General features: G+C 36.4%; 74 non-coding genes and 1 pseudogene across 74 annotated transcripts; all 75 read left to right on the forward strand.

Annotated features, from left to right (window-relative positions):
• Positions 1-58: 58 nt before the first annotated feature.
• On the forward strand, positions 59-177 carry LOC146948330 (5S ribosomal RNA). The gene has a single exon (XR_015028660.1). It is a non-coding gene; the product is annotated as a 5S ribosomal RNA (ribosomal RNA).
• Positions 178-375: 198 nt separating this feature from the next.
• LOC146948331 (5S ribosomal RNA) lies at positions 376-494 on the forward strand. Its single transcript, XR_015028661.1, has one exon. It is a non-coding gene; the product is annotated as a 5S ribosomal RNA (ribosomal RNA).
• Positions 495-692: 198 nt separating this feature from the next.
• Positions 693-811, forward strand: LOC146948332 (5S ribosomal RNA). Its single transcript, XR_015028662.1, has one exon. It is a non-coding gene; the product is annotated as a 5S ribosomal RNA (ribosomal RNA).
• Positions 812-1,009: 198 nt separating this feature from the next.
• Positions 1,010-1,128, forward strand: LOC146948333 (5S ribosomal RNA). The gene has a single exon (XR_015028664.1). It is a non-coding gene; the product is annotated as a 5S ribosomal RNA (ribosomal RNA).
• A 198-nt stretch (positions 1,129-1,326) lies between these two features.
• Positions 1,327-1,445, forward strand: LOC146948334 (5S ribosomal RNA). The gene has a single exon (XR_015028858.1). It is a non-coding gene; the product is annotated as a 5S ribosomal RNA (ribosomal RNA).
• Positions 1,446-1,643: 198 nt separating this feature from the next.
• Positions 1,644-1,762, forward strand: LOC146948335 (5S ribosomal RNA). The gene has a single exon (XR_015029187.1). It is a non-coding gene; the product is annotated as a 5S ribosomal RNA (ribosomal RNA).
• Positions 1,763-1,960: 198 nt separating this feature from the next.
• On the forward strand, positions 1,961-2,079 carry LOC146948336 (5S ribosomal RNA). The gene has a single exon (XR_015028666.1). It is a non-coding gene; the product is annotated as a 5S ribosomal RNA (ribosomal RNA).
• Positions 2,080-2,277: 198 nt separating this feature from the next.
• Positions 2,278-2,396, forward strand: LOC146948337 (5S ribosomal RNA). Its single transcript, XR_015028904.1, has one exon. It is a non-coding gene; the product is annotated as a 5S ribosomal RNA (ribosomal RNA).
• A 198-nt stretch (positions 2,397-2,594) lies between these two features.
• Positions 2,595-2,713, forward strand: LOC146948338 (5S ribosomal RNA). Its single transcript, XR_015028667.1, has one exon. It is a non-coding gene; the product is annotated as a 5S ribosomal RNA (ribosomal RNA).
• Positions 2,714-2,911: 198 nt separating this feature from the next.
• LOC146948339 (5S ribosomal RNA) lies at positions 2,912-3,030 on the forward strand. The gene has a single exon (XR_015028668.1). It is a non-coding gene; the product is annotated as a 5S ribosomal RNA (ribosomal RNA).
• A 198-nt stretch (positions 3,031-3,228) lies between these two features.
• LOC146948340 (5S ribosomal RNA) lies at positions 3,229-3,347 on the forward strand. Its single transcript, XR_015028669.1, has one exon. It is a non-coding gene; the product is annotated as a 5S ribosomal RNA (ribosomal RNA).
• A 198-nt stretch (positions 3,348-3,545) lies between these two features.
• On the forward strand, positions 3,546-3,664 carry LOC146948341 (5S ribosomal RNA). Its single transcript, XR_015029174.1, has one exon. It is a non-coding gene; the product is annotated as a 5S ribosomal RNA (ribosomal RNA).
• Positions 3,665-3,862: 198 nt separating this feature from the next.
• LOC146948342 (5S ribosomal RNA) lies at positions 3,863-3,981 on the forward strand. Its single transcript, XR_015028670.1, has one exon. It is a non-coding gene; the product is annotated as a 5S ribosomal RNA (ribosomal RNA).
• A 198-nt stretch (positions 3,982-4,179) lies between these two features.
• Positions 4,180-4,298, forward strand: LOC146948343 (5S ribosomal RNA). Its single transcript, XR_015028671.1, has one exon. It is a non-coding gene; the product is annotated as a 5S ribosomal RNA (ribosomal RNA).
• A 198-nt stretch (positions 4,299-4,496) lies between these two features.
• On the forward strand, positions 4,497-4,615 carry LOC146948344 (5S ribosomal RNA). The gene has a single exon (XR_015028672.1). It is a non-coding gene; the product is annotated as a 5S ribosomal RNA (ribosomal RNA).
• A 198-nt stretch (positions 4,616-4,813) lies between these two features.
• Positions 4,814-4,932, forward strand: LOC146948345 (5S ribosomal RNA). The gene has a single exon (XR_015028673.1). It is a non-coding gene; the product is annotated as a 5S ribosomal RNA (ribosomal RNA).
• A 198-nt stretch (positions 4,933-5,130) lies between these two features.
• On the forward strand, positions 5,131-5,249 carry LOC146948346 (5S ribosomal RNA). The gene has a single exon (XR_015028883.1). It is a non-coding gene; the product is annotated as a 5S ribosomal RNA (ribosomal RNA).
• Positions 5,250-5,447: 198 nt separating this feature from the next.
• LOC146948347 (5S ribosomal RNA) lies at positions 5,448-5,566 on the forward strand. Its single transcript, XR_015028674.1, has one exon. It is a non-coding gene; the product is annotated as a 5S ribosomal RNA (ribosomal RNA).
• A 198-nt stretch (positions 5,567-5,764) lies between these two features.
• Positions 5,765-5,883, forward strand: LOC146948348 (5S ribosomal RNA). Its single transcript, XR_015028676.1, has one exon. It is a non-coding gene; the product is annotated as a 5S ribosomal RNA (ribosomal RNA).
• A 198-nt stretch (positions 5,884-6,081) lies between these two features.
• Positions 6,082-6,200, forward strand: LOC146948349 (5S ribosomal RNA). Its single transcript, XR_015029049.1, has one exon. It is a non-coding gene; the product is annotated as a 5S ribosomal RNA (ribosomal RNA).
• Positions 6,201-6,423: 223 nt separating this feature from the next.
• LOC146948350 (5S ribosomal RNA) lies at positions 6,424-6,542 on the forward strand. The gene has a single exon (XR_015029190.1). It is a non-coding gene; the product is annotated as a 5S ribosomal RNA (ribosomal RNA).
• Positions 6,543-6,740: 198 nt separating this feature from the next.
• Positions 6,741-6,859, forward strand: LOC146948351 (5S ribosomal RNA). Its single transcript, XR_015028677.1, has one exon. It is a non-coding gene; the product is annotated as a 5S ribosomal RNA (ribosomal RNA).
• Positions 6,860-7,057: 198 nt separating this feature from the next.
• Positions 7,058-7,192, forward strand: LOC146948352 (5S ribosomal RNA; annotated as a pseudogene).
• A 199-nt stretch (positions 7,193-7,391) lies between these two features.
• Positions 7,392-7,510, forward strand: LOC146948353 (5S ribosomal RNA). The gene has a single exon (XR_015028678.1). It is a non-coding gene; the product is annotated as a 5S ribosomal RNA (ribosomal RNA).
• A 198-nt stretch (positions 7,511-7,708) lies between these two features.
• Positions 7,709-7,827, forward strand: LOC146948354 (5S ribosomal RNA). Its single transcript, XR_015028679.1, has one exon. It is a non-coding gene; the product is annotated as a 5S ribosomal RNA (ribosomal RNA).
• Positions 7,828-8,025: 198 nt separating this feature from the next.
• On the forward strand, positions 8,026-8,144 carry LOC146948355 (5S ribosomal RNA). The gene has a single exon (XR_015028884.1). It is a non-coding gene; the product is annotated as a 5S ribosomal RNA (ribosomal RNA).
• Positions 8,145-8,342: 198 nt separating this feature from the next.
• On the forward strand, positions 8,343-8,461 carry LOC146948356 (5S ribosomal RNA). Its single transcript, XR_015028680.1, has one exon. It is a non-coding gene; the product is annotated as a 5S ribosomal RNA (ribosomal RNA).
• A 198-nt stretch (positions 8,462-8,659) lies between these two features.
• On the forward strand, positions 8,660-8,778 carry LOC146948357 (5S ribosomal RNA). Its single transcript, XR_015029114.1, has one exon. It is a non-coding gene; the product is annotated as a 5S ribosomal RNA (ribosomal RNA).
• Positions 8,779-8,976: 198 nt separating this feature from the next.
• Positions 8,977-9,095, forward strand: LOC146948358 (5S ribosomal RNA). Its single transcript, XR_015029050.1, has one exon. It is a non-coding gene; the product is annotated as a 5S ribosomal RNA (ribosomal RNA).
• Positions 9,096-9,318: 223 nt separating this feature from the next.
• On the forward strand, positions 9,319-9,437 carry LOC146948359 (5S ribosomal RNA). The gene has a single exon (XR_015028681.1). It is a non-coding gene; the product is annotated as a 5S ribosomal RNA (ribosomal RNA).
• Positions 9,438-9,635: 198 nt separating this feature from the next.
• Positions 9,636-9,754, forward strand: LOC146948360 (5S ribosomal RNA). The gene has a single exon (XR_015028682.1). It is a non-coding gene; the product is annotated as a 5S ribosomal RNA (ribosomal RNA).
• Positions 9,755-9,952: 198 nt separating this feature from the next.
• LOC146948361 (5S ribosomal RNA) lies at positions 9,953-10,071 on the forward strand. Its single transcript, XR_015028683.1, has one exon. It is a non-coding gene; the product is annotated as a 5S ribosomal RNA (ribosomal RNA).
• A 198-nt stretch (positions 10,072-10,269) lies between these two features.
• LOC146948362 (5S ribosomal RNA) lies at positions 10,270-10,388 on the forward strand. Its single transcript, XR_015029226.1, has one exon. It is a non-coding gene; the product is annotated as a 5S ribosomal RNA (ribosomal RNA).
• Positions 10,389-10,641: 253 nt separating this feature from the next.
• On the forward strand, positions 10,642-10,760 carry LOC146948363 (5S ribosomal RNA). Its single transcript, XR_015028684.1, has one exon. It is a non-coding gene; the product is annotated as a 5S ribosomal RNA (ribosomal RNA).
• Positions 10,761-10,958: 198 nt separating this feature from the next.
• Positions 10,959-11,077, forward strand: LOC146948364 (5S ribosomal RNA). The gene has a single exon (XR_015028917.1). It is a non-coding gene; the product is annotated as a 5S ribosomal RNA (ribosomal RNA).
• Positions 11,078-11,275: 198 nt separating this feature from the next.
• On the forward strand, positions 11,276-11,394 carry LOC146948365 (5S ribosomal RNA). The gene has a single exon (XR_015028685.1). It is a non-coding gene; the product is annotated as a 5S ribosomal RNA (ribosomal RNA).
• Positions 11,395-11,592: 198 nt separating this feature from the next.
• Positions 11,593-11,711, forward strand: LOC146948366 (5S ribosomal RNA). The gene has a single exon (XR_015028687.1). It is a non-coding gene; the product is annotated as a 5S ribosomal RNA (ribosomal RNA).
• A 198-nt stretch (positions 11,712-11,909) lies between these two features.
• Positions 11,910-12,028, forward strand: LOC146948367 (5S ribosomal RNA). Its single transcript, XR_015029263.1, has one exon. It is a non-coding gene; the product is annotated as a 5S ribosomal RNA (ribosomal RNA).
• Positions 12,029-12,251: 223 nt separating this feature from the next.
• On the forward strand, positions 12,252-12,370 carry LOC146948368 (5S ribosomal RNA). Its single transcript, XR_015029357.1, has one exon. It is a non-coding gene; the product is annotated as a 5S ribosomal RNA (ribosomal RNA).
• A 198-nt stretch (positions 12,371-12,568) lies between these two features.
• LOC146948369 (5S ribosomal RNA) lies at positions 12,569-12,687 on the forward strand. Its single transcript, XR_015028815.1, has one exon. It is a non-coding gene; the product is annotated as a 5S ribosomal RNA (ribosomal RNA).
• Positions 12,688-12,885: 198 nt separating this feature from the next.
• LOC146948370 (5S ribosomal RNA) lies at positions 12,886-13,004 on the forward strand. Its single transcript, XR_015029328.1, has one exon. It is a non-coding gene; the product is annotated as a 5S ribosomal RNA (ribosomal RNA).
• Positions 13,005-13,202: 198 nt separating this feature from the next.
• On the forward strand, positions 13,203-13,321 carry LOC146948371 (5S ribosomal RNA). The gene has a single exon (XR_015028688.1). It is a non-coding gene; the product is annotated as a 5S ribosomal RNA (ribosomal RNA).
• A 198-nt stretch (positions 13,322-13,519) lies between these two features.
• On the forward strand, positions 13,520-13,638 carry LOC146948372 (5S ribosomal RNA). The gene has a single exon (XR_015028689.1). It is a non-coding gene; the product is annotated as a 5S ribosomal RNA (ribosomal RNA).
• A 198-nt stretch (positions 13,639-13,836) lies between these two features.
• On the forward strand, positions 13,837-13,955 carry LOC146948373 (5S ribosomal RNA). The gene has a single exon (XR_015029051.1). It is a non-coding gene; the product is annotated as a 5S ribosomal RNA (ribosomal RNA).
• A 223-nt stretch (positions 13,956-14,178) lies between these two features.
• Positions 14,179-14,297, forward strand: LOC146948374 (5S ribosomal RNA). The gene has a single exon (XR_015029308.1). It is a non-coding gene; the product is annotated as a 5S ribosomal RNA (ribosomal RNA).
• Positions 14,298-14,495: 198 nt separating this feature from the next.
• On the forward strand, positions 14,496-14,614 carry LOC146948375 (5S ribosomal RNA). Its single transcript, XR_015029088.1, has one exon. It is a non-coding gene; the product is annotated as a 5S ribosomal RNA (ribosomal RNA).
• Positions 14,615-14,812: 198 nt separating this feature from the next.
• LOC146948376 (5S ribosomal RNA) lies at positions 14,813-14,931 on the forward strand. The gene has a single exon (XR_015029329.1). It is a non-coding gene; the product is annotated as a 5S ribosomal RNA (ribosomal RNA).
• Positions 14,932-15,129: 198 nt separating this feature from the next.
• Positions 15,130-15,248, forward strand: LOC146948377 (5S ribosomal RNA). The gene has a single exon (XR_015028690.1). It is a non-coding gene; the product is annotated as a 5S ribosomal RNA (ribosomal RNA).
• Positions 15,249-15,446: 198 nt separating this feature from the next.
• On the forward strand, positions 15,447-15,565 carry LOC146948378 (5S ribosomal RNA). Its single transcript, XR_015028918.1, has one exon. It is a non-coding gene; the product is annotated as a 5S ribosomal RNA (ribosomal RNA).
• A 198-nt stretch (positions 15,566-15,763) lies between these two features.
• LOC146948379 (5S ribosomal RNA) lies at positions 15,764-15,882 on the forward strand. The gene has a single exon (XR_015028691.1). It is a non-coding gene; the product is annotated as a 5S ribosomal RNA (ribosomal RNA).
• A 198-nt stretch (positions 15,883-16,080) lies between these two features.
• Positions 16,081-16,199, forward strand: LOC146948380 (5S ribosomal RNA). The gene has a single exon (XR_015029089.1). It is a non-coding gene; the product is annotated as a 5S ribosomal RNA (ribosomal RNA).
• A 198-nt stretch (positions 16,200-16,397) lies between these two features.
• On the forward strand, positions 16,398-16,516 carry LOC146948381 (5S ribosomal RNA). Its single transcript, XR_015028816.1, has one exon. It is a non-coding gene; the product is annotated as a 5S ribosomal RNA (ribosomal RNA).
• A 198-nt stretch (positions 16,517-16,714) lies between these two features.
• Positions 16,715-16,833, forward strand: LOC146948382 (5S ribosomal RNA). Its single transcript, XR_015029330.1, has one exon. It is a non-coding gene; the product is annotated as a 5S ribosomal RNA (ribosomal RNA).
• Positions 16,834-17,031: 198 nt separating this feature from the next.
• LOC146948383 (5S ribosomal RNA) lies at positions 17,032-17,150 on the forward strand. The gene has a single exon (XR_015028692.1). It is a non-coding gene; the product is annotated as a 5S ribosomal RNA (ribosomal RNA).
• Positions 17,151-17,348: 198 nt separating this feature from the next.
• Positions 17,349-17,467, forward strand: LOC146948384 (5S ribosomal RNA). Its single transcript, XR_015028919.1, has one exon. It is a non-coding gene; the product is annotated as a 5S ribosomal RNA (ribosomal RNA).
• A 198-nt stretch (positions 17,468-17,665) lies between these two features.
• LOC146948385 (5S ribosomal RNA) lies at positions 17,666-17,784 on the forward strand. Its single transcript, XR_015028693.1, has one exon. It is a non-coding gene; the product is annotated as a 5S ribosomal RNA (ribosomal RNA).
• Positions 17,785-17,982: 198 nt separating this feature from the next.
• Positions 17,983-18,101, forward strand: LOC146948386 (5S ribosomal RNA). Its single transcript, XR_015028694.1, has one exon. It is a non-coding gene; the product is annotated as a 5S ribosomal RNA (ribosomal RNA).
• A 198-nt stretch (positions 18,102-18,299) lies between these two features.
• On the forward strand, positions 18,300-18,418 carry LOC146948387 (5S ribosomal RNA). The gene has a single exon (XR_015029052.1). It is a non-coding gene; the product is annotated as a 5S ribosomal RNA (ribosomal RNA).
• Positions 18,419-18,640: 222 nt separating this feature from the next.
• Positions 18,641-18,759, forward strand: LOC146948388 (5S ribosomal RNA). The gene has a single exon (XR_015029090.1). It is a non-coding gene; the product is annotated as a 5S ribosomal RNA (ribosomal RNA).
• Positions 18,760-18,957: 198 nt separating this feature from the next.
• LOC146948389 (5S ribosomal RNA) lies at positions 18,958-19,076 on the forward strand. Its single transcript, XR_015028695.1, has one exon. It is a non-coding gene; the product is annotated as a 5S ribosomal RNA (ribosomal RNA).
• A 198-nt stretch (positions 19,077-19,274) lies between these two features.
• On the forward strand, positions 19,275-19,393 carry LOC146948390 (5S ribosomal RNA). Its single transcript, XR_015028817.1, has one exon. It is a non-coding gene; the product is annotated as a 5S ribosomal RNA (ribosomal RNA).
• A 198-nt stretch (positions 19,394-19,591) lies between these two features.
• On the forward strand, positions 19,592-19,710 carry LOC146948391 (5S ribosomal RNA). The gene has a single exon (XR_015029331.1). It is a non-coding gene; the product is annotated as a 5S ribosomal RNA (ribosomal RNA).
• Positions 19,711-19,908: 198 nt separating this feature from the next.
• LOC146948392 (5S ribosomal RNA) lies at positions 19,909-20,027 on the forward strand. The gene has a single exon (XR_015028696.1). It is a non-coding gene; the product is annotated as a 5S ribosomal RNA (ribosomal RNA).
• A 198-nt stretch (positions 20,028-20,225) lies between these two features.
• Positions 20,226-20,344, forward strand: LOC146948393 (5S ribosomal RNA). The gene has a single exon (XR_015028921.1). It is a non-coding gene; the product is annotated as a 5S ribosomal RNA (ribosomal RNA).
• Positions 20,345-20,542: 198 nt separating this feature from the next.
• Positions 20,543-20,661, forward strand: LOC146948394 (5S ribosomal RNA). Its single transcript, XR_015028698.1, has one exon. It is a non-coding gene; the product is annotated as a 5S ribosomal RNA (ribosomal RNA).
• A 198-nt stretch (positions 20,662-20,859) lies between these two features.
• LOC146948395 (5S ribosomal RNA) lies at positions 20,860-20,978 on the forward strand. Its single transcript, XR_015029091.1, has one exon. It is a non-coding gene; the product is annotated as a 5S ribosomal RNA (ribosomal RNA).
• A 198-nt stretch (positions 20,979-21,176) lies between these two features.
• Positions 21,177-21,295, forward strand: LOC146948396 (5S ribosomal RNA). The gene has a single exon (XR_015028818.1). It is a non-coding gene; the product is annotated as a 5S ribosomal RNA (ribosomal RNA).
• Positions 21,296-21,493: 198 nt separating this feature from the next.
• Positions 21,494-21,612, forward strand: LOC146948397 (5S ribosomal RNA). The gene has a single exon (XR_015029332.1). It is a non-coding gene; the product is annotated as a 5S ribosomal RNA (ribosomal RNA).
• A 198-nt stretch (positions 21,613-21,810) lies between these two features.
• Positions 21,811-21,929, forward strand: LOC146948398 (5S ribosomal RNA). The gene has a single exon (XR_015028699.1). It is a non-coding gene; the product is annotated as a 5S ribosomal RNA (ribosomal RNA).
• Positions 21,930-22,127: 198 nt separating this feature from the next.
• LOC146948399 (5S ribosomal RNA) lies at positions 22,128-22,246 on the forward strand. Its single transcript, XR_015028922.1, has one exon. It is a non-coding gene; the product is annotated as a 5S ribosomal RNA (ribosomal RNA).
• Positions 22,247-22,444: 198 nt separating this feature from the next.
• On the forward strand, positions 22,445-22,563 carry LOC146948400 (5S ribosomal RNA). The gene has a single exon (XR_015028700.1). It is a non-coding gene; the product is annotated as a 5S ribosomal RNA (ribosomal RNA).
• Positions 22,564-22,761: 198 nt separating this feature from the next.
• LOC146948401 (5S ribosomal RNA) lies at positions 22,762-22,880 on the forward strand. Its single transcript, XR_015029092.1, has one exon. It is a non-coding gene; the product is annotated as a 5S ribosomal RNA (ribosomal RNA).
• A 198-nt stretch (positions 22,881-23,078) lies between these two features.
• Positions 23,079-23,197, forward strand: LOC146948402 (5S ribosomal RNA). Its single transcript, XR_015028820.1, has one exon. It is a non-coding gene; the product is annotated as a 5S ribosomal RNA (ribosomal RNA).
• A 198-nt stretch (positions 23,198-23,395) lies between these two features.
• On the forward strand, positions 23,396-23,514 carry LOC146948403 (5S ribosomal RNA). Its single transcript, XR_015029334.1, has one exon. It is a non-coding gene; the product is annotated as a 5S ribosomal RNA (ribosomal RNA).
• Positions 23,515-23,712: 198 nt separating this feature from the next.
• On the forward strand, positions 23,713-23,831 carry LOC146948404 (5S ribosomal RNA). Its single transcript, XR_015028701.1, has one exon. It is a non-coding gene; the product is annotated as a 5S ribosomal RNA (ribosomal RNA).
• Positions 23,832-23,869: the final 38 nt, after the last annotated feature.

Here is a 23,869-nt window from a genome sequence, read left to right on the forward strand (position 1 = left end):
GTCTTTTTTGAAAAATAAACTTAGAAATGCATATATACAATTACAACGCTTTACTTTCAGGTGCGATCATACCAGCACTAATGCACCGGATCCCATCAGAACTCCGCAGTTAAGCGTGCTTGGGCGAGAGTAGTACTAGGATGGGTGACCTCCTGGGAAGTCCTTGTGTTGCACCTCTTTTTGCCAAAATTTCGTGTTCTTTTTGTTAATTAGCGTAATTTTACGTCGTTTTTGAAAATTAAACTTCGATTGTATTTCATTTTTTTTCGTTAATTAACGCAACCTAAAACTCTATTCGTTAATTAACGTAATTTGACGTCTTTTTTGAAAAATAAACTTAGAAATGCATATATACAATTACAACGCTTTACTTTCAGGTGCGATCATACCAGCACTAATGCACCGGATCCCATCAGAACTCCGCAGTTAAGCGTGCTTGGGCGAGAGTAGTACTAGGATGGGTGACCTCCTGGGAAGTCCTTGTGTTGCACCTCTTTTTGCCAAAATTTCGTGTTCTTTTTGTTAATTAGCGTAATTTTACGTCGTTTTTGAAAATTAAACTTCGATTGTATTTCATTTTTTTTCGTTAATTAACGCAACCTAAAACTCTATTCGTTAATTAACGTAATTTGACGTCTTTTTTGAAAAATAAACTTAGAAATGCATATATACAATTACAACGCTTTACTTTCAGGTGCGATCATACCAGCACTAATGCACCGGATCCCATCAGAACTCCGCAGTTAAGCGTGCTTGGGCGAGAGTAGTACTAGGATGGGTGACCTCCTGGGAAGTCCTTGTGTTGCACCTCTTTTTGCCAAAATTTCGTGTTCTTTTTGTTAATTAGCGTAATTTTACGTCGTTTTTGAAAATTAAACTTCGATTGTATTTCATTTTTTTTCGTTAATTAACGCAACCTAAAACTCTATTCGTTAATTAACGTAATTTGACGTCTTTTTTGAAAAATAAACTTAGAAATGCATATATACAATTACAACGCTTTACTTTCAGGTGCGATCATACCAGCACTAATGCACCGGATCCCATCAGAACTCCGCAGTTAAGCGTGCTTGGGCGAGAGTAGTACTAGGATGGGTGACCTCCTGGGAAGTCCTTGTGTTGCACCTCTTTTTGCCAAAATTTCGTGTTCTTTTTGTTAATTAGCGTAATTTTACGTCGTTTTTGAAAATTAAACTTCGATTGTATTTCATTTTTTTTCGTTAATTAACGCAACCTAAAACTCTATTCGTTAATTAACGTAATTTGACGTCTTTTTTGAAAAATAAACTTAGAAATGCATATATACAATTACAACGCTTTACTTTCAGGTGCGATCATACCAGCACTAATGCACCGGATCCCATCAGAACTCCGCAGTTAAGCGTGCTTGGGCGAGAGTAGTACTAGGATGGGTGACCTCCTGAGAAGTCCTTGTGTTGCACCTCTTTTTGCCAAAATTTCGTGTTCTTTTTGTTAATTAGCGTAATTTTACGTCGTTTTTGAAAATTAAACTTCGATTGTATTTCATTTTTTTTCGTTAATTAACGCAACCTAAAACTCTATTCGTTAATTAACGTAATTTGACGTCTTTTTTGAAAAATAAACTTAGAAATGCATATATACAATTACAACGCTTTACTTTCAGGTGCGATCATACCAGCACTAATGCACCGGATCCCATCAGAACTCCGCAGTTAAGCGTGCTTGGGCGAGAGTAGTACTAGGATAGGTGACCTCCTGGGAAGTCCTTGTGTTGCACCTCTTTTTGCCAAAATTTCGTGTTCTTTTTGTTAATTAGCGTAATTTTACGTCGTTTTTGAAAATTAAACTTCGATTGTATTTCATTTTTTTTCGTTAATTAACGCAACCTAAAACTCTATTCGTTAATTAACGTAATTTGACGTCTTTTTTGAAAAATAAACTTAGAAATGCATATATACAATTACAACGCTTTACTTTCAGGTGCGATCATACCAGCACTAATGCACCGGATCCCATCAGAACTCCGCAGTTAAGCGTGCTTGGGCGAGAGTAGTACTAGGATGGGTGACCTCCTGGGAAGTCCTTGTGTTGCACCTCTTTTTGCCAAAATTTCGTGTTCTTTTTGTTAATTAGCGTAATTTTTCGTCGTTTTTGAAAATTAAACTTCGATTGTATTTCATTTTTTTTCGTTAATTAACGCAACCTAAAACTCTATTCGTTAATTAACGTAATTTGACGTCTTTTTTGAAAAATAAACTTAGAAATGCATATATACAATTACAACGCTTTACTTTCAGGTGCGATCATACCAGCACTAATGCACCGGATCCCATCAGAACTCCGTAGTTAAGCGTGCTTGGGCGAGAGTAGTACTAGGATGGGTGACCTCCTGGGAAGTCCTTGTGTTGCACCTGTTTTTGCCAAAATTTCGTGTTCTTTTTGTTAATTAGCGTAATTTTACGTCGTTTTTGAAAATTAAACTTCGATTGTATTTCATTTTTTTTCGTTAATTAACGCAACCTAAAACTCTATTCGTTAATTAACGTAATTTGACGTCTTTTTTGAAAAATAAACTTAGAAATGCATATATACAATTACAACGCTTTACTTTCAGGTGCGATCATACCAGCACTAATGCACCGGATCCCATCAGAACTCCGCAGTTAAGCGTGCTTGGGCGAGAGTAGTACTAGGATGGGTGACCTCCTGGGAAGTCCTTGTGTTGCACCTCTTTTTGCCAAAATTTCGTGTTCTTTTTGTTAATTAGCGTAATTTTACGTCGTTTTTGAAAATTAAACTTCGATTGTATTTCATTTTTTTTCGTTAATTAACGCAACCTAAAACTCTATTCGTTAATTAACGTAATTTGACGTCTTTTTTGAAAAATAAACTTAGAAATGCATATATACAATTACAACGCTTTACTTTCAGGTGCGATCATACCAGCACTAATGCACCGGATCCCATCAGAACTCCGCAGTTAAGCGTGCTTGGGCGAGAGTAGTACTAGGATGGGTGACCTCCTGGGAAGTCCTTGTGTTGCACCTCTTTTTGCCAAAATTTCGTGTTCTTTTTGTTAATTAGCGTAATTTTACGTCGTTTTTGAAAATTAAACTTCGATTGTATTTCATTTTTTTTCGTTAATTAACGCAACCTAAAACTCTATTCGTTAATTAACGTAATTTGACGTCTTTTTTGAAAAATAAACTTAGAAATGCATATATACAATTACAACGCTTTACTTTCAGGTGCGATCATACCAGCACTAATGCACCGGATCCCATCAGAACTCCGCAGTTAAGCGTGCTTGGGCGAGAGTAGTACTAGGATGGGTGACCTCCTGGGAAGTCCTTGTGTTGCACCTCTTTTTGCCAAAATTTCGTGTTCTTTTTGTTAATTAGCGTAATTTTACGTCGTTTTTGAAAATTAAACTTCGATTGTATTTCATTTTTTTTCGTTAATTAACGCAACCTAAAACTCTATTCGTTAATTAACGTAATTTGACGTCTTTTTTGAAAAATAAACTTAGAAATGCATATATACAATTACAACGCTTTACTTTCAGGTGCGATCATACCAGCACTAATGCACCGGATCCCATCAGAACTCCGCAGTTAAGCGTGATTGGGCGAGAGTAGTACTAGGATGGGTGACCTCCTGGGAAGTCCTTGTGTTGCACCTCTTTTTGCCAAAATTTCGTGTTCTTTTTGTTAATTAGCGTAATTTTACGTCGTTTTTGAAAATTAAACTTCGATTGTATTTCATTTTTTTTCGTTAATTAACGCAACCTAAAACTCTATTCGTTAATTAACGTAATTTGACGTCTTTTTTGAAAAATAAACTTAGAAATGCATATATACAATTACAACGCTTTACTTTCAGGTGCGATCATACCAGCACTAATGCACCGGATCCCATCAGAACTCCGCAGTTAAGCGTGCTTGGGCGAGAGTAGTACTAGGATGGGTGACCTCCTGGGAAGTCCTTGTGTTGCACCTCTTTTTGCCAAAATTTCGTGTTCTTTTTGTTAATTAGCGTAATTTTACGTCGTTTTTGAAAATTAAACTTCGATTGTATTTCATTTTTTTTCGTTAATTAACGCAACCTAAAACTCTATTCGTTAATTAACGTAATTTGACGTCTTTTTTGAAAAATAAACTTAGAAATGCATATATACAATTACAACGCTTTACTTTCAGGTGCGATCATACCAGCACTAATGCACCGGATCCCATCAGAACTCCGCAGTTAAGCGTGCTTGGGCGAGAGTAGTACTAGGATGGGTGACCTCCTGGGAAGTCCTTGTGTTGCACCTCTTTTTGCCAAAATTTCGTGTTCTTTTTGTTAATTAGCGTAATTTTACGTCGTTTTTGAAAATTAAACTTCGATTGTATTTCATTTTTTTTCGTTAATTAACGCAACCTAAAACTCTATTCGTTAATTAACGTAATTTGACGTCTTTTTTGAAAAATAAACTTAGAAATGCATATATACAATTACAACGCTTTACTTTCAGGTGCGATCATACCAGCACTAATGCACCGGATCCCATCAGAACTCCGCAGTTAAGCGTGCTTGGGCGAGAGTAGTACTAGGATGGGTGACCTCCTGGGAAGTCCTTGTGTTGCACCTCTTTTTGCCAAAATTTCGTGTTCTTTTTGTTAATTAGCGTAATTTTACGTCGTTTTTGAAAATTAAACTTCGATTGTATTTCATTTTTTTTCGTTAATTAACGCAACCTAAAACTCTATTCGTTAATTAACGTAATTTGACGTCTTTTTTGAAAAATAAACTTAGAAATGCATATATACAATTACAACGCTTTACTTTCAGGTGCGATCATACCAGCACTAATGCACCGGATCCCATCAGAACTCCGCAGTTAAGCGTGCTTGGGCGAGAGTAGTACTAGGATGGGTGACCTCCTGGGAAGTCCTTGTGTTGCACCTCTTTTTGCCAAAATTTCGTGTTCTTTTTGTTAATTAGCGTAATTTTTCGTCGTTTTTGAAAATTAAACTTCGATTGTATTTCATTTTTTTTCGTTAATTAACGCAACCTAAAACTCTATTCGTTAATTAACGTAATTTGACGTCTTTTTTGAAAAATAAACTTAGAAATGCATATATACAATTACAACGCTTTACTTTCAGGTGCGATCATACCAGCACAAATGCACCGGATCCCATCAGAACTCCGCAGTTAAGCGTGCTTGGGCGAGAGTAGTACTAGGATGGGTGACCTCCTGGGAAGTCCTTGTGTTGCACCTCTTTTTGCCAAAATTTCGTGTTCTTTTTGTTAATTAGCGTAATTTTACGTCGTTTTTGAAAATTAAACTTCGATTGTATTTCATTTTTTTTCGTTAATTAACGCAACCTAAAACTCTATTCGTTAATTAACGTAATTTGACGTCTTTTTTGAAAAATAAACTTAGAAATGCATATATACAATTACAACGCTTTACTTTCAGGTGCGATCATACCAGCACTAATGCACCGGATCCCATCAGAACTCCGCAGTTAAGCGTGCTTGGGCGAGAGTAGTACTAGGATGGGTGACCTCCTGGGAAGTCCTTGTGTTGCACCTCTTTTTGCCAAAATTTCGTGTTCTTTTTGTTAATTAGCGTAATTTTACGTCATTTTTGAAAATTAAACTTCGATTGTATTTCATTTTTTTTCGTTAATTAACGCAACCTAAAACTCTATTCGTTAATTAACGTAATTTGACGTCTTTTTTGAAAAATAAACTTAGAAATGCATATATACAATTACAACGCTTTACTTTCAGGTGCGATCATACCAGCACTAATGCACCGGATCCCATCAGAACTCCGCAGTTAAGCGTGCTTGGGCGAGAGTAGTACTAGGATGGGTGACCTCCTGGGAAGTCCTTGTGTTGCACCTCTTTTTGCCAAAATTTCGTGTTCTTTTTGTTAATTAGCGTAATTTTACGTCGTTTTTGAAAATTAAACTTCGATTGTATTTCATTTTTTTTCGTTAATTAACGCAACCTAAAACTCTATTCGTTAATTAACGTAATTTGACGTCTTTTTTGAAAAATAAACTTAGAAATGCATATATACAATTACAACGCTTTACTTTCAGGTGCGATCATACCAGCACTAATGCACCGGATCCCATCAGAACTCCGCAGTTAAGCGTGCTTGGGCGAGAGTAGTACTAGGATGGGTGACCTCCGGGGAAGTCCGTGTGTTGCACCTCCTGGGAAGTCCTTGTGTTGCACCTCTTTTTGCCAAAATTTCGTGTTCTTTTTGTTAATTAGCGTAATTTTACGTCGTTTTTGAAAATTAAACTTCGATTGTATTTCATTTTTTTTCGTTAATTAACGCAACCTAAAACTCTATTCGTTAATTAACGTAATTTGACGTCTTTTTTGAAAAATAAACTTAGAAATGCATATATACAATTACAACGCTTTACTTTCAGGTGCGATCATACCAGCACTAATGCACCGGATCCCAGCAGAACTCCGCAGTTAAGCGTGCTTGGGCGAGAGTAGTACTAGGATGGGTGACCTCCTGGGAAGTCCTTGTGTTGCACCTCTTTTTGCCAAAATTTCGTGTTCTTTTTGTTAATTAGCGTAATTTTACGTCGTTTTTGAAAATTAAACTTCGATTGTATTTCATTTTTTTTCGTTAATTAACGCAACCTAAAACTCTATTCAATAATTAACGTAATTTGACGTCTTTTTTGAAAAATAAACTTAGAAATGCATATATACAATTACAACGCTTTACTTTCAGGTGCGATCATACCAGCACTAATGCACCGGATCCCATCAGAACTCCGCAGTTAAGCGTGCTTGGGCGAGAGTAGTACTAGGATGGGTGACCTCCTGGGAAGTCCTTGTGTTGCACCTCTTTTTGCCAAAATTTCGTTTTCTTTTTGTTAATTAGCGTAATTTTACGTCGTTTTTGAAAATTAAACTTCGATTGTATTTCATTTTTTTTCGTTAATTAACGCAACCTAAAACTCTATTCAATAATTAACGTAATTTGACGTCTTTTTTGAAAAATAAACTTAGAAATGCATATATACAATTACAACGCTTTACTTTCAGGTGCGATCATACCAGCACTAATGCACCGGATCCCATCAGAACTCCGCAGTTAAGCGTGCTTGGGCGAGAGTAGTACTAGGATGGGTGACCTCCTGGATGGGTGACCTCCTGGGAAGTCCTTGTGTTGCACCTCTTTTTGCCAAAATTTCGTTTTCTTTTTGTTAATTAGCGTAATTTTACGTCGTTTTTGAAAATTAAACTTCGATTGTATTTCATTTTTTTTCCGTTAATTAACGCAACCTAAAACTCTATTCGTTAATTAACGTAATTTGACGTCTTTTTTGAAAAATAAACTTAGAAATGCATATATACAATTACAACACTTTACTTTCAGGTGCGATCATACCAGCACTAATGCACCGGATCCCATCAGAACTCCGCAGTTAAGCGTGCTTGGGCGAGAGTAGTACTAGGATGGGTGACCTCCTGGGAAGTCCTTGTGTTGCACCTCTTTTTGCCAAAATTTCGTGTTCTTTTTGTTAATTAGCGTAATTTTACGTCGTTTTTGAAAATTAAACTTCGATTGTATTTCATTTTTTTTCGTTAATTAACGCAACCTAAAACTCTATTCGTTAATTAACGTAATTTGACGTCTTTTTTGAAAAATAAACTTAGAAATGCATATATACAATTACAACGCTTTACTTTCAGGTGCGATCATACCAGCACTAATGCACCGGATCCCATCAGAACTCCGCAGTTAAGCGTGCTTGGGCGAGAGTAGTACTAGGATGGGTGACCTCCTGGGAAGTCCTTGTGTTGCACCTCTTTTTGCCAAAATTTCGTGTTCTTTTTGTTAATTAGCGTAATTTTTCGTCGTTTTTGAAAATTAAACTTCGATTGTATTTCATTTTTTTTCGTTAATTAACGCAACCTAAAACTCTATTCGTTAATTAACGTAATTTGACGTCTTTTTTGAAAAATAAACTTAGAAATGCATATATACAATTACAACGCTTTACTTTCAGGTGCGATCATACCAGCACAAATGCACCGGATCCCATCAGAACTCCGCAGTTAAGCGTGCTTGGGCGAGAGTAGTACTAGGATGGGTGACCTCCTGGGAAGTCCTTGTGTTGCACCTCTTTTTGCCAAAATTTCGTGTTCTTTTTGTTAATTAGCGTAATTTTACGTCGTTTTTGAAAATTAAACTTCGATTGTATTTCATTTTTTTTCGTTAATTAACGCAACCTAAAACTCTATTCGTTAATTAACGTAATTTGACGTCTTTTTTGAAAAATAAACTTAGAAATGCATATATACAATTACAACGCTTTACTTTCAGGTGCGATCATACCAGCACTAATGCACCGGATCCCATCAGAACTCCGCAGTTAAGCGTGCTTGGGCGAGAGTAGTACTAGGATGGGTGACCTCCTGGGAAGTCCTTGTGTTGCACCTCTTTTTGCCAAAATTTCGTGTTCTTTTTGTTAATTAGCGTAATTTTACGTCATTTTTGAAAATTAAACTTCGATTGTATTTCATTTTTTTTCGTTAATTAACGCAACCTAAAACTCTATTCGTTAATTAACGTAATTTGACGTCTTTTTTGAAAAATAAACTTAGAAATGCATATATACAATTACAACGCTTTACTTTCAGGTGCGATCATACCAGCACTAATGCATCGGATCCCATCAGAACTCCGCAGTTAAGCGTGCTTGGGCGAGAGTAGTACTAGGATGGGTGACCTCCTGGGAAGTCCTTGTGTTGCACCTCTTTTTGCCAAAATTTCGTGTTCTTTTTGTTAATTAGCGTAATTTTACGTCGTTTTTGAAAATTAAACTTCGATTGTATTTCATTTTTTTTCGTTAATTAACGCAACCTAAAACTCTATTCGTTAATTAACGTAATTTGACGTCTTTTTTGAAAAATAAACTTAGAAATGCATATATACAATTACAACGCTTTACTTTCAGGTGCGATCATACCAGCACTAATGCACCGGATCCCATCAGAACTCCGCAGTTAAGCGTGCTTGGGCGAGAGTAGTACTAGGATGGGTGACCTCCGGGGAAGTCCGTGTGTTGCACCTCCTGGGAAGTCCTTGTGTTGCACCTCTTTTTGCCAAAATTTCGTGTTCTTTTTGTTAATTAGCGTAATTTTACGTCGTTTTTGAAAATTAAACTTCGATTGTATTTCATTTTTTTTCGTTAATTAACGCAACCTAAAACTCTATTCGTTAATTAACGTAATTTGACGTCTTTTTTGAAAAATAAACTTAGAAATGCATATATACAATTACAACGCTTTACTTTCAGGTGCGATCATACCAGCACTAATGCACCGGATCCCATCAGAACTCCGCAGTTAAGCGTGCTTGGGCGAGAGTAGTACTAGGATGGGTGACCTCCTGGGAAGTCCTTGTGTTGCACCTCTTTTTGCCAAAATTTCGTGTTCTTTTTGTTAATTAGCGTAATTTTACGTCGTTTTTGAAAATTAAACTTCGATTGTATTTCATTTTTTTTCGTTAATTAACGCAACCTAAAACTCTATTCAATAATTAACGTAATTTGACGTCTTTTTTGAAAAATAAACTTAGAAATGCATATATACAATTACAACGCTTTACTTTCAGGTGCGATCATACCAGCACTAATGCACCGGATCCCATCAGAACTCCGCAGTTAAGCGTGCTTGGGCGAGAGTAGTACTAGGATGGGTGACCTCCTGGGAAGTCCTTGTGTTGCACCTCTTTTTGCCAAAATTTCGTTTTCTTTTTGTTAATTAGCGTAATTTTACGTCGTTTTTGAAAATTAAACTTCGATTGTATTTCATTTTTTTCCGTTAATTAACGCAACCTAAAACTCTATTCGTTAATTAACGTAATTTGACGTCTTTTTTGAAAAATAAACTTAGAAATGCATATATACAATTACAACGCTTTACTTTCAGGTGCGATCATACCAGCACTAATGCACCGGATCCCATCAGAACTCCGCAGTTAAGCGTGCTTGGGCGAGAGTAGTACTAGGATGGGTGACCTCCTGGGAAGTCCTTGTGTTGCACCTCTTTTTGCCAAAATTTCGTGTTCTTTTTGTTAATTAGCGTAATTTTACGTCGTTTTTGAAAATTAAACTTCGATTGTATTTCATTTTTTTTCGTTAATTAACGCAACCTAAAACTCTATTCGTTAATTAACGTAATTTGACGTCTTTTTTGAAAAATAAACTTAGAAATGCATATATACAATTACAACGCTTTACTTTCAGGTGCGATCATACCAGCACTAATGCACCGGATCCCATCAGAACTTCGCAGTTAAGCGTGCTTGGGCGAGAGTAGTACTAGGATGGGTGACCTCCTGGGAAGTCCTTGTGTTGCACCTGGGCGAGAGTAGTACTAGGATGGGTGACCTCCTGGGAAGTCCTTGTGTTGCACCTCTTTTTGCCAAAATTTCGTGTTCTTTTTGTTAATTAGCGTAATTTTACGTCGTTTTTGAAAATTAAACTTCGATTGTATTTCATTTTTTTTCGTTAATTAACGCAACCTAAAACTCTATTCGTTAATTAACGTAATTTGACGTCTTTTTTGAAAAATAAACTTAGAAATGCATATATACAATTACAACGCTTTACTTTCAGGTGCGATCATACCAGCACTAATGCACCGGATCCCATCAGAACTCCGCAGTTAAGCGTGCTTGGGCGAGAGTAGTACTAGGATGGGTGACCTCCTGGGAAGTCCTTGTGTTGCACCTCTTTTTGCCAAAATTTCCTGTTCTTTTTGTTAATTAGCGTAATTTTACGTCGTTTTTGAAAATTAAACTTCGATTGTATTTCATTTTTTTTCGTTAATTAACGCAACCTAAAACTCTATTCGTTAATTAACGTAATTTGACGTCTTTTTTGAAAAATAAACTTAGAAATGCATATATACAATTACAACGCTTTACTTTCAGGTGCGATCATACCAGCACTAATGCACCGGATCCCATCAGAACTCCGCAGTTAAGCGTGTTTGGGCGAGAGTAGTACTAGGATGGGTGACCTCCTGGGAAGTCCTTGTGTTGCACCTCTTTTTGCCAAAATTTCGTGTTCTTTTCGTTAATTAGCGTAATTTTACGTCGTTTTTGAAAATTAAACTTCGATTGTATTTCATTTTTTTTCGTTAATTAACGCAACCTAAAACTCTATTCGTTAATTAACGTAATTTGACGTCTTTTTTGAAAAATAAACTTAGAAATGCATATATACATTTACAACGCTTTACTTTCAGGTGCGATCATACCAGCACTAATGCACCGGATCCCATCAGAACTCCGCAGTTAAGCGTGCTTGGGCGAGAGTAGTACTAGGATGGGTGACCTCCTGGGAAGTCCTTGTGTTGCACCTCTTTTTGCCAAAATTTCGTGTTCTTTTTGTTAATTAGCGTAATTTTACGTCATTTTTGAAAATTAAACTTCGATTGTATTTCATTTTTTTTCGTTAATTAACGCAACCTAAAACTCTATTCGTTAATTAACGTAATTTGACGTCTTTTTTGAAAAATAAACTTAGAAATGCATATATACAATTACAACGCTTTACTTTCAGGTGCGATCATACCAGCACTAATGCACCGGATCCCATCAGAACTCCGCAGTTAAGCGTGCTTGGGCGAGAGTAGTACTAGGATGGGTGACCTCCTGGGAAGTCCTTGTGTTGCACCTCTTTTTGCCAAAATTTCGTGTTCTTTTTGTTAATTAGCGTAATTTTACGTCGTTTTTGAAAATTAAACTTCGATTGTATTTCATTTTTTTTCGTTAATTAACGCAACCTAAAACTCTATTCGTTAATTAACGTAATTTGACGTCTTTTTTGAAAAATAAACTTAGAAATGCATATATACAATTACAACGCTTTACTTTCATGTGCGATCATACCAGCACTAATGCACCGGATCCCATCAGAACTCCGCAGTTAAGCGTGCTTGGGCGAGAGTAGTACTAGGATGGGTGACCTCCGGGGAAGTCCGTGTGTTGCACCTCCTGGGAAGTCCTTGTGTTGCACCTCTTTTTGCCAAAATTTCGTGTTCTTTTTGTTAATTAGCGTAATTTTACGTCGTTTTTGAAAATTAAACTTCGATTGTATTTCATTTTTTTTCGTTAATTAACGCAACCTAAAACTCTATTCGTTAATTAACGTAATTTGACGTCTTTTTTGAAAAATAAACTTAGAAATGCATATATACAATTACAACGCTTTACTTTCAGGTGCGATCATACCAGCACTAATGCACCGGATCCCATCAGAACTTCGCGGTTAAGCGTGCTTGGGCGAGAGTAGTGCTGTGATGGGTGACCTCCTGGGAAGTCCTTGTGTTGCACCTCTTTTTGCCAAAATTTCGTGTTCTTTTTGTTAATTAGCGTAATTTTACGTCGTTTTTGAAAATTAAACTTCGATTGTATTTCATTTTTTTTCGTTAATTAACGCAACCTAAAACTCTATTCGTTAATTAACGTAATTTGACGTCTTTTTTGAAAAATAAACTTAGAAATGCATATATACAATTACAACGCTTTACTTTCAGGTGCGATCATACCAGCACTAATGCACCGGATCCCATCAGAACTCCGCAGTTAAGCGTGCTTGGGCGAGAGTAGTACTGTGATGGGTGACCTCCTGGGAAGTCCTTGTGTTGCACCTCTTTTTGCCAAAATTTCGTGTTCTTTTTGTTAATTAGCGTAATTTTACGTCGTTTTTGAAAATTAAACTTCGATTGTATTTCATTTTTTTTCGTTAATTAACGCAACCTAAAACTCTATTCGTTAATTAACGTAATTTGACGTCTTTTTTGAAAAATAAACTTAGAAATGCATATATACAATTACAACGCTTTACTTTCAGGTGCGATCATAACAGCACTAATGCATCGGATCCCATCAGAACTCCGCAGTTAAGCGTGCTTGGGCGAGAGTAGTACTAGGATGGGTGACCTCCTGGGAAGTCCTTGTGTTGCACCTCTTTTTGCCAAAATTTCGTGTTCTTTTTGTTAATTAGCGTAATTTTACGTCGTTTTTGAATATTAAACTTCGATTGTATTTCATTTTTTTTCGTTAATTAACGCAACCTAAAACTCTATTCGTTAATTAACGTAATTTGACGTCTTTTTTGAAAAATAAACTTAGAAATGCATATATACAATTACAACGCTTTACTTTCAGGTGCGATCATACCAGCACTAATGCACCGGATCCCATCAGAACTCCGCAGTTAAGCGTGCTTGGGCGAGAGTAGTACTAGGATGGGTGACCTCCTGGGAAGTCCTTGTGTTGCACCTCTTTTTGCCAAAATTTCGTGTTCTTTTTGTTAATTAGCGTAATTTTACGTCATTTTTGAAAATTAAACTTCGATTGTATTTCATTTTTTTTCGTTAATTAACGCAACCTAAAACTCTATTCGTTAATTAACGTAATTTGACGTCTTTTTTGAAAAATAAACTTAGAAATGCATATATACAATTACAACGCTTTACTTTCAGGTGCGATCATACCAGCACTAATGCACCGGATCCCATCAGAACTCCGCAGTTAAGCGTGCTTGGGCGAGAGTAGTACTAGGATGGGTGACCTCCTGGGAAGTCCTTGTGTTGCACCTCTTTTTGCCAAAATTTCGTGTTCTTTTTGTTAATTAGCGTAATTTTACGTCGTTTTTGAAAATTAAACTTCGATTGTATTTCATTTTTTTTCGTTAATTAACGCAACCTAAAACTCTATTCGTTAATTAACGTAATTTGACGTCTTTTTTGAAAAATAAACTTAGAAATGCATATATACAATTACAACGCTTTACTTTCAGGTGCGATCATACCAGCACTAATGCACCGGATCCCATCAGAACTCCGCAGTTAAGCGTGCTTGGGCGAGAGTAGTACTAGGATGGGTGACCTCCGGGGAAGTCCGTGTGTTGCACCTCCTGGGAAGTCCTTGTGTTGCACCTCTTTTTGCCAAAATTTCGTGTTCTTTTTGTTAATTAGCGTAATTTTACGTCGTTTTTGAAAATTAAACTTCGATTGTATTTCATTTTTTTTCGTTAATTAACGCAACCTAAAACTCTATTCGTTAATTAACGTAATTTGACGTCTTTTTTGAAAAATAAACTTAGAAATGCATATATACAATTACAACGCTTTACTTTCAGGTGCGATCATACCAGCACTAATGCACCGGATCCCATCAGAACTTCGCGGTTAAGCGTGCTTGGGCGAGAGTAGTACTGTGATGGGTGACCTCCTGGGAAGTCCTTGTGTTGCACCTCTTTTTGCCAAAATTTCGTGTTCTTTTTGTTAATTAGCGTAATTTTACGTCGTTTTTGAAAATTAAACTTCGATTGTATTTCATTTTTTTTCGTTAATTAACGCAGCCTAAAACTCTATTCGTTAATTAACGTAATTTGACGTCTTTTTTGAAAAATAAACTTAGAAATGCATATATACAATTACAACGCTTTACTTTCAGGTGCGATCATACCAGCACTAATGCACCGGATCCCATCAGAACTTCGCAGTTAAGCGTGCTTGGGCGAGAGTAGTACTGTGATGGGTGACCTCCTGGGAAGTCCTTGTGTTGCACCTCTTTTTGCCAAAATTTCGTGTTCTTTTTGTTAATTAGCGTAATTTTACGTCGTTTTTGAAAATTAAACTTCGATTGTATTTCATTTTTTTTCGTTAATTAACGCAACCTAAAACTCTATTCGTTAATTAACGTAATTTGACGTCTTTTTTGAAAAATAAACTTAGAAATGCATATATACAATTACAACGCTTTACTTTCAGGTGCGATCATAACAGCACTAATGCATCGGATCCCATCAGAACTCCGCAGTTAAGCGTGCTTGGGCGAGAGTAGTACTAGGATGGGTGACCTCCTGGGAAGTCCTTGTGTTGCACCTCTTTTTGCCAAAATTTCGTGTTCTTTTTGTTAATTAGCGTAATTTTACGTCGTTTTTGAATATTAAACTTCGATTGTATTTCATTTTTTTTCGTTAATTAACGCAACCTAAAACTCTATTCGTTAATTAACGTAATTTGACGTCTTTTTTGAAAAATAAACTTAGAAATGCATATATACAATTACAACGCTTTACTTTCAGGTGCGATCATACCAGCACTAATGCACCGGATCCCATCAGAACTCCGCAGTTAAGCGTGCTTGGGCGAGAGTAGTACTAGGATGGGTGACCTCCTGGGAAGTCCTTGTGTTGCACCTCTTTTTGCCAAAATTTCGTGTTCTTTTTGTTAATTAGCGTAATTTTACGTCGTTTTTGAAAATTAAACTTCGATTGTATTTCATTTTTTTTCGTTAATTAACGCAACCTAAAACTCTATTCGTTAATTAACGTAATTTGACGTCTTTTTTGAAAAATAAACTTAGAAATGCATATATACAATTACAACGCTTTACTTTCAGGTGCGATCATACCAGCACTAATGCACCGGATCCCATCAGAACTCCGCAGTTAAGCGTGTTTGGGCGAGAGTAGTACTAGGATGGGTGACCTCCTGGGAAGTCCTTGTGTTGCACCTCTTTTTGCCAAAATTTCGTGTTCTTTTTGTTAATTAGCGTAATTTTACGTCGTTTTTGAAAATTAAACTTCGATTGTATTTCATTTTTTTTCGTTAATTAACGCAACCTAAAACTCTATTCGTTAATTAACGTAATTTGACGTCTTTTTTGAAAAATAAACTTAGAAATGCATATATACAATTACAACGCTTTACTTTCAGGTGCGATCATACCAGCACTAATGCACCGGATCCCATCAGAACTCCGCAGTTAAGCGTGCTTGGGCGAGAGTAGTACTAGGATGGGTGACCTCCTGGGAAGTCCTTGTGTTGCACCTCTTTTTGCCAAAATTTCGTGTTCTTTTTGTTAATTAGCGTAATTTTACGTCGTTTTTGAAAATTAAACTTCGATTGTATTTCATTTTTTTTCGTTAATTAACGCAACCTAAAACTCTATTCGTTAATTAACGTAATTTGACGTCTTTTTTGAAAAATAAACTTAGAAATGCATATATACAATTACAACGCTTTACTTTCAGGTGCGATCATACCAGCACTAATGCACCGGATCCCATCAGAACTTCGCAGTTAAGCGTGCTTGGGCGAGAGTAGTACTGTGATGGGTGACCTCCTGGGAAGTCCTTGTGTTGCACCTCTTTTTGCCAAAATTTCGTGTTCTTTTTGTTAATTAGCGTAATTTTACGTCGTTTTTGAAAATTAAACTTCGATTGTATTTCATTTTTTTTCGTTAATTAACGCAACCTAAAACTCTATTCGTTAATTAACGTAATTTGACGTCTTTTTTGAAAAATAAACTTAGAAATGCATATATACAATTACAACGCTTTACTTTCAGGTGCGATCATACCAGCACTAATGCACCGGATCCCATCAGAACTCCGCAGTTAAGCGTGCTTGGGCGAGAGTAGTACTGTGATGGGTGACCTCCTGGGAAGTCCTTGTGTTGCACCTCTTTTTGCCAAAATTTCGTGTTCTTTTTGTTAATTAGCGTAATTTTACGTCGTTTTTGAAAATTAAACTTCGATTGTATTTCATTTTTTTTCGTTAATTAACGCAACCTAAAACTCTATTCGTTAATTAACGTAATTTGACGTCTTTTTTGAAAAATAAACTTAGAAATGCATATATACAATTACAACGCTTTACTTTCAGGTGCGATCATAACAGCACTAATGCATCGGATCCCATCAGAACTCCGCAGTTAAGCGTGCTTGGGCGAGAGTAGTACTAGGATGGGTGACCTCCTGGGAAGTCCTTGTGTTGCACCTCTTTTTGCCAAAATTTCGTGTTCTTTTTGTTAATTAGCGTAATTTTACGTCGTTTTTGAATATTAAACTTCGATTGTATTTCATTTTTTTTCGTTAATTAACGCAACCTAAAACTCTATTCGTTAATTAACGTAATTTGACGTCTTTTTTGAAAAATAAACTTAGAAATGCATATATACAATTACAACGCTTTACTTTCAGGTGCGATCATACCAGCACTAATGCACCGGATCCCATCAGAACTCCGCAGTTAAGCGTGCTTGGGCGAGAGTAGTACTAGGATGGGTGACCTCCTGGGAAGTCCTTGTGTTGCACCTCTTTTTGCCAAAATTTCGTGTTCTTTTTGTTAATTAGCGTAATTTTACGTCGTTTTTGAAAATTAAACTTCGATTGTATTTCATTTTTTTTCGTTAATTAACGCAACCTAAAACTCTATTCGTTAATTAACGTAATTTGACGTCTTTTTTGAAAAATAAACTTAGAAATGCATATATACAATTACAACGCTTTACTTTCAGGTGCGATCATACCAGCACTAATGCACCGGATCCCATCAGAACTCCGCAGTTAAGCGTGTTTGGGCGAGAGTAGTACTAGGATGGGTGACCTCCTGGGAAGTCCTTGTGTTGCACCTCTTTTTGCCAAAATTTCGTGTTCTTTTTGTTAATTAGCGTAATTTTACGTCGTTTTTGAAAATTAAACTTCGATTGTATTTCATTTTTTTTCGTTAATTAACGCAACCTAAAACTCTATTCGTTAATTAACGTAATTTGACGTCTTTTTTGAAAAATAAACTTAGAAATGCATATATACAATTACAACGCTTTACTTTCAGGTGCGATCATACCAGCACTAATGCACCGGATCCCATCAGAACTCCGCAGTTAAGCGTGCTTGGGCGAGAGTAGTACTAGGATGGGTGACCTCCTGGGAAGTCCTTGTGTTGCACCTCTTTTTGCCAAAATTTCGTGTTCTTTTTGTTAATTAGCGTAATTTTACGTCGTTTTTGAAAATTAAACTTCGATTGTATTTCATTTTTTTTCGTTAATTAACGCAACCTAAAACTCTATTCGTTAATTAACGTAATTTGACGTCTTTTTTGAAAAATAAACTTAGAAATGCATATATACAATTACAACGCTTTACTTTCAGGTGCGATCATACCAGCACTAATGCACCGGATCCCATCAGAACTCCGCAGTTAAGCGTGCTTGGGCGAGAGTAGTACTAGGATGGGTGACCTCCTGGGAAGTCCTTGTGTTGCACCTCTTTTTGCCAAAATTTCGTGTTCTTTTTGTTAATTAGCGTAATTTTACGTCGTTTTTGAAAATTAAACTTCGATTGTATTTCATTTTTTTTCGTTAATTAACGCAACCTAAAACTCTATTCGTTAATTAACGTAATTTGACGTCTTTTTTGAAAAATAAACTTAGAAATGCATATATACAATTACAACGCTTTACTTTCAGGTGCGATCATACCAGCACTAATGCACCGGATCCCATCAGAACTCCGCAGTTAAGCGTGCTTGGGCGAGAGTAGTACTAGGATGGGTGACCTCCGGGGAAGTCCGTGTGTTGCACCTCCTGGGAAGTCCTTGTGTTGCACCTCTTTTTGCCAAAATTTCGTGTTCTTTTTGTTAATTAGCGTAATTTTACGTCGTTTTTGAAAATTAAACTTCGATTGTATTTCATTTTTTTCGTTAATTAACGCAACCTAAAACTCTATTCGTTAATTAACGTAATTTGACGTCTTTTTTGAAAAATAAACTTAGAAATGCATATATACAATTACAACGCTTTACTTTCAGGTGCGATCATACCAGCACTAATGCACCGGATCCCATCAGAACTTCGCAGTTAAGCGTGCTTGGGCGAGAGTAGTACTGTGATGGGTGACCTCCTGGGAAGTCCTTGTGTTGCACCTCTTTTTGCCAAAATTTCGTGTTCTTTTTGTTAATTAGCGTAATTTTACGTCGTTTTTGAAAATTAAACTTCGATTGTATTTCATTTTTTTTCGTTAATTAACGCAACCTAAAACTCTATTCGTTAATTAACGTAATTTGACGTCTTTTTTGAAAAATAAACTTAGAAATGCATATATACAATTACAACGCTTTACTTTCAGGTGCGATCATACCAGCACTAATGCACCGGATCCCATCAGAACTCCGCAGTTAAGCGTGCTTGGGCGAGAGTAGTACTAGGATGGGTGACCTCCTGGGAAGTCCTTGTGTTGCACCTCTTTTTGCCAAAATTTCGTGTTCTTTTTGTTAATTAGCGTAATTTTACGTCGTTTTTGAAAATTAAACTTCGATTGTATTTCATTTTTTTTCGTTAATTAACGCAACCTAAAACTCTATTCGTTAATTAACGTAATTTGACGTCTTTTTTGAAAAATAAACTTAGAAATGCATATATACAATTACAACGCTTTACTTTCAGGTGCGATCATACCAGCACTAATGCACCGGATCCCATCAGAACTCCGCAGTTAAGCGTGCTTGGGCGAGAGTAGTACTGTGATGGGTGACCTCCTGGGAAGTCCTTGTGTTGCACCTCTTTTTGCCAAAATTTCGTGTTCTTTTTGTTAATTAGCGTAATTTTACGTCGTTTTTGAAAATTAAACTTCGATTGTATTTCATTTTTTTTCGTTAATTAACGCAACCTAAAACTCTATTCGTTAATTAACGTAATTTGACGTCTTTTTTGAAAAATAAACTTAGAAATGCATATATACAATTACAACGCTTTACTTTCAGGTGCGATCATAACAGCACTAATGCATCGGATCCCATCAGAACTCCGCAGTTAAGCGTGCTTGGGCGAGAGTAGTACTAGGATGGGTGACCTCCTGGGAAGTCCTTGTGTTGCACCTCTTTTTGCCAAAATTTCGTGTTCTTTTTGTTAATTAGCGTAATTTTACGTCGTTTTTGAATATTAAACTTCGATTGTATTTCATTTTTTTTCGTTAATTAACGCAACCTAAAACTCTATTCGTTAATTAACGTAATTTGACGTCTTTTTTGAAAAATAAACTTAGAAATGCATATATACAATTACAACGCTTTACTTTCAGGTGCGATCATACCAGCACTAATGCACCGGATCCCATCAGAACTCCGCAGTTAAGCGTGCTTGGGCGAGAGTAGTACTAGGATGGGTGACCTCCTGGGAAGTCCTTGTGTTGCACCTCTTTTTGCCAAAATTTCGTGTTCTTTTTGTTAATTAGCGTAATTTTACGTCGTTTTTGAAAATTAAACTTCGATTGTATTTCATTTTTTTTCGTTAATTAACGCAACCTAAAACTCTATTCGTTAATTAACGTAATTTGACGTCTTTTTTGAAAAATAAACTTAGAAATGCATATATACAATTACAACGCTTTACTTTCAGGTGCGATCATACCAGCACTAATGCACCGGATCCCATCAGAACTCCGCAGTTAAGCGTGTTTGGGCGAGAGTAGTACTAGGATGGGTGACCTCCTGGGAAGTCCTTGTGTTGCACCTCTTTTTGCCAAAATTTCGTGTTCTTTTTGTTAATTAGCGTAATTTTACGTCGTTTTTGAAAATTAAACTTCGATTGTATTTCATTTTTTTTCGTTAATTAACGCAACCTAAAACTCTATTCGTTAATTAACGTAATTTGACGTCTTTTTTGAAAAATAAACTTAGAAATGCATATATACAATTACAACGCTTTACTTTCAGGTGCGATCATACCAGCACTAATGCACCGGATCCCATCAGAACTCCGCAGTTAAGCGTGCTTGGGCGAGAGTAGTACTAGGATGGGTGACCTCCTGGGAAGTCCTTGTGTTGCACCTCTTTTTGCCAAAATTTCGTGTTCTTTTTGTTAATTAGCGTAATTTTACGTCGTTTTTGAAAATTAAACTTCGATTGTATTTCATTTTTTTTCGTTAATTAACGCAACCTAAAACTCTATTCGTTAATTAACGTAATTTGACGTCTTTTTTGAAAAATAAACTTAGAAATGCATATATACAATTACAACGCTTTACTTTCAGGTGCGATCATACCAGCACTAATGCACCGGATCCCATCAGAACTTCGCAGTTAAGCGTGCTTGGGCGAGAGTAGTACTGTGATGGGTGACCTCCTGGGAAGTCCTTGTGTTGCACCTCTTTTTGCCAAAATTTCGTGTTCTTTTTGTTAATTAGCGTAATTTTACGTCGTTTTTGAAAATTAAACTTCGATTGTATTTCATTTTTTTTCGTTAATTAACGCAACCTAAAACTCTATTCGTTAATTAACGTAATTTGACGTCTTTTTTGAAAAATAAACTTAGAAATGCATATATACAATTACAACGCTTTACTTTCAGGTGCGATCATACCAGCACTAATGCACCGGATCCCATCAGAACTCCGCAGTTAAGCGTGCTTGGGCGAGAGTAGTACTGTGATGGGTGACCTCCTGGGAAGTCCTTGTGTTGCACCTCTTTTTGCCAAAATTTCGTGTTCTTTTTGTTAATTAGCGTAATTTTACGTCGTTTTTGAAAATTAAACTTCGATTGTATTTCATTTTTTTTCGTTAATTAACGCAACCTAAAACTCTATTCGTTAATTAACGTAATTTGACGTCTTTTTTGAAAAATAAACTTAGAAATGCATATATACAATTACAACGCTTTACTTTCAGGTGCGATCATAACAGCACTAATGCATCGGATCCCATCAGAACTCCGCAGTTAAGCGTGCTTGGGCGAGAGTAGTACTAGGATGGGTGACCTCCTGGGAAGTCCTTGTGTTGCACCTCTTTTTGCCAAAATTTCGTGTTCTTTTTGTTAATTAGCGTAATTTTACGTCGTTTTTGAATATTAAACTTCGATTGTATTTCATTTTTTTTCGTTAATTAACGCAACCTAAAACTCTATTCGTTAATTAACGTAATTTGACGTCTTTTTTGAAAAATAAACTTAGAAATGCATATATACAATTACAACGCTTTACTTTCAGGTGCGATCATACCAGCACTAATGCACCGGATCCCATCAGAACTCCGCAGTTAAGCGTGCTTGGGCGAGAGTAGTACTAGGATGGGTGACCTCCTGGGAAGTCCTTGTGTTGCACCTCTTTTTGCCAAAATTTCGTGTTCTTTTTGTTAATTAGCGTAATTTTACGTCGTTTTTGAAAATTAAACTTCGATTGTATTTCATTTTTTTTCGTTAATTAACGCAACCTAAAACTCTATTCGTTAATTAACGTAATTTGACGTCTTTTTTGAAAAATAAACTTAGAAATGCATATATACAATTACAACGCTTTACTTTCAGGTGCGATCATACCAGCACTAATGCACCGGATCCCATCAGAACTCCGCAGTTAAGCGTGTTTGGGCGAGAGTAGTACTAGGATGGGTGACCTCCTGGGAAGTCCTTGTGTTGCACCTCTTTTTGCCAAAATTTCGTGTTCTTTTTGTTAATTAGCGTAATTTTACGTCGTTTTTGAAAATTAAACTTCGATTGTATTTCATTTTTTTTCGTTAATTAACGCAACCTAAAACTCTATTCGTTAATTAACGTAATTTGACGTCTTTTTTGAAAAATAAACTTAGAAATGCATATATACAATTACAACGCTTTACTTTCAGGTGCGATCATACCAGCACTAATGCACCGGATCCCATCAGAACTCCGCAGTTAAGCGTGCTTGGGCGAGAGTAGTACTAGGATGGGTGACCTCCTGGGAAGTCCTTGTGTTGCACCTCTTTTTGCCAAAATTTCGTGTTCTTTTTGTTAATTAGCGTAATTTTACGTCGTTTTTGAAAATTAAACTTCGATTGTATTTCATTTTTTTTCGTTAATTAACGCAACCTAAAACTCTATTCGTTAATTAACGTAATTTGACGTCTTTTTTGAAAAATAAACTTAGAAATGCATATATACAATTACAACGCTTTACTTTCAGGTGCGATCATACCAGCACTAATGCACCGGATCCCATCAGAACTTCGCAGTTAAGCGTGCTTGGGCGAGAGTAGTACTGTGATGGGTGACCTCCTGGGAAGTCCTTGTGTTGCACCTCTTTTTGCCAAAATTTCGTGTTCTTTTTGTTAATTAGCGTAATTTTACGTCGTTTTTGAAAATTAAACTTCGATTGTATTTCATTTTTTTTCGTTAATTAACGCAACCTAAAACTCTATTCGTTAATTAACGTAATTTGACGTCTTTTTTGAAAAATAAACTTAGAAATGCATATATACAATTACAACGCTTTACTTTCAGGTGCGATCATACCAGCACTAATGCACCGGATCCCATCAGAACTCCGCAGTTAAGCGTGCTTGGGCGAGAGTAGTACTGTGATGGGTGACCTCCTGGGAAGTCCTTGTGTTGCACCTCTTTTTGCCAAAATTTCGTGTTCTTTTTGTTAATTAGCGTAATTTTACGTCGTTTTTGAAAATTAAACTTCGATTGTATTTCATTTTTTTTCGTTAATTAACGCAACCTAAAACTCTATTCGTTAATTAACGTAATTTGACGTCTTTTTTGAAAAATAAACTTAGAAATGCATATATACAATTACAACGCTTTACTTTCAGGTGCGATCATAACAGCACTAATGCATCGGATCCCATCAGAACTCCGCAGTTAAGCGTGCTTGGGCGAGAGTAGTACTAGGATGGGTGACCTCCTGGGAAGTCCTTGTGTTGCACCTCTTTTTGCCAAAATTTCGTGTTCTTTTTGTTAATTAGCGTAATTTTACGTCGTTTTTGAATATTAAACTTCGATTGTATTTCATTTTTTTTCGTTAATTAACGCAACCTAAAACTCTATTCGTTAATTAACGTAATTTGACGTCTTTTTTGAAAAATAAACTTAGAAATGCATATATACAATTACAACGCTTTACTTTCAGGTGCGATCATACCAGCACTAATGCACCGGATCCCATCAGAACTCCGCAGTTAAGCGTGCTTGGGCGAGAGTAGTACTAGGATGGGTGACCTCCTGGGAAGTCCTTGTGTTGCACCTCTTTTTGCCAAAATTTCGTGTTCTTTTTGTTAATTAGCG

This window comes from Medicago sativa, chromosome 2 (genome assembly GCF_051527215.1).
Source record: "Medicago sativa cultivar Bolivia chromosome 2, Bolivia_mono, whole genome shotgun sequence".
NCBI classification, from domain to species: Eukaryota; Viridiplantae; Streptophyta; class Magnoliopsida; order Fabales; family Fabaceae; genus Medicago; species Medicago sativa.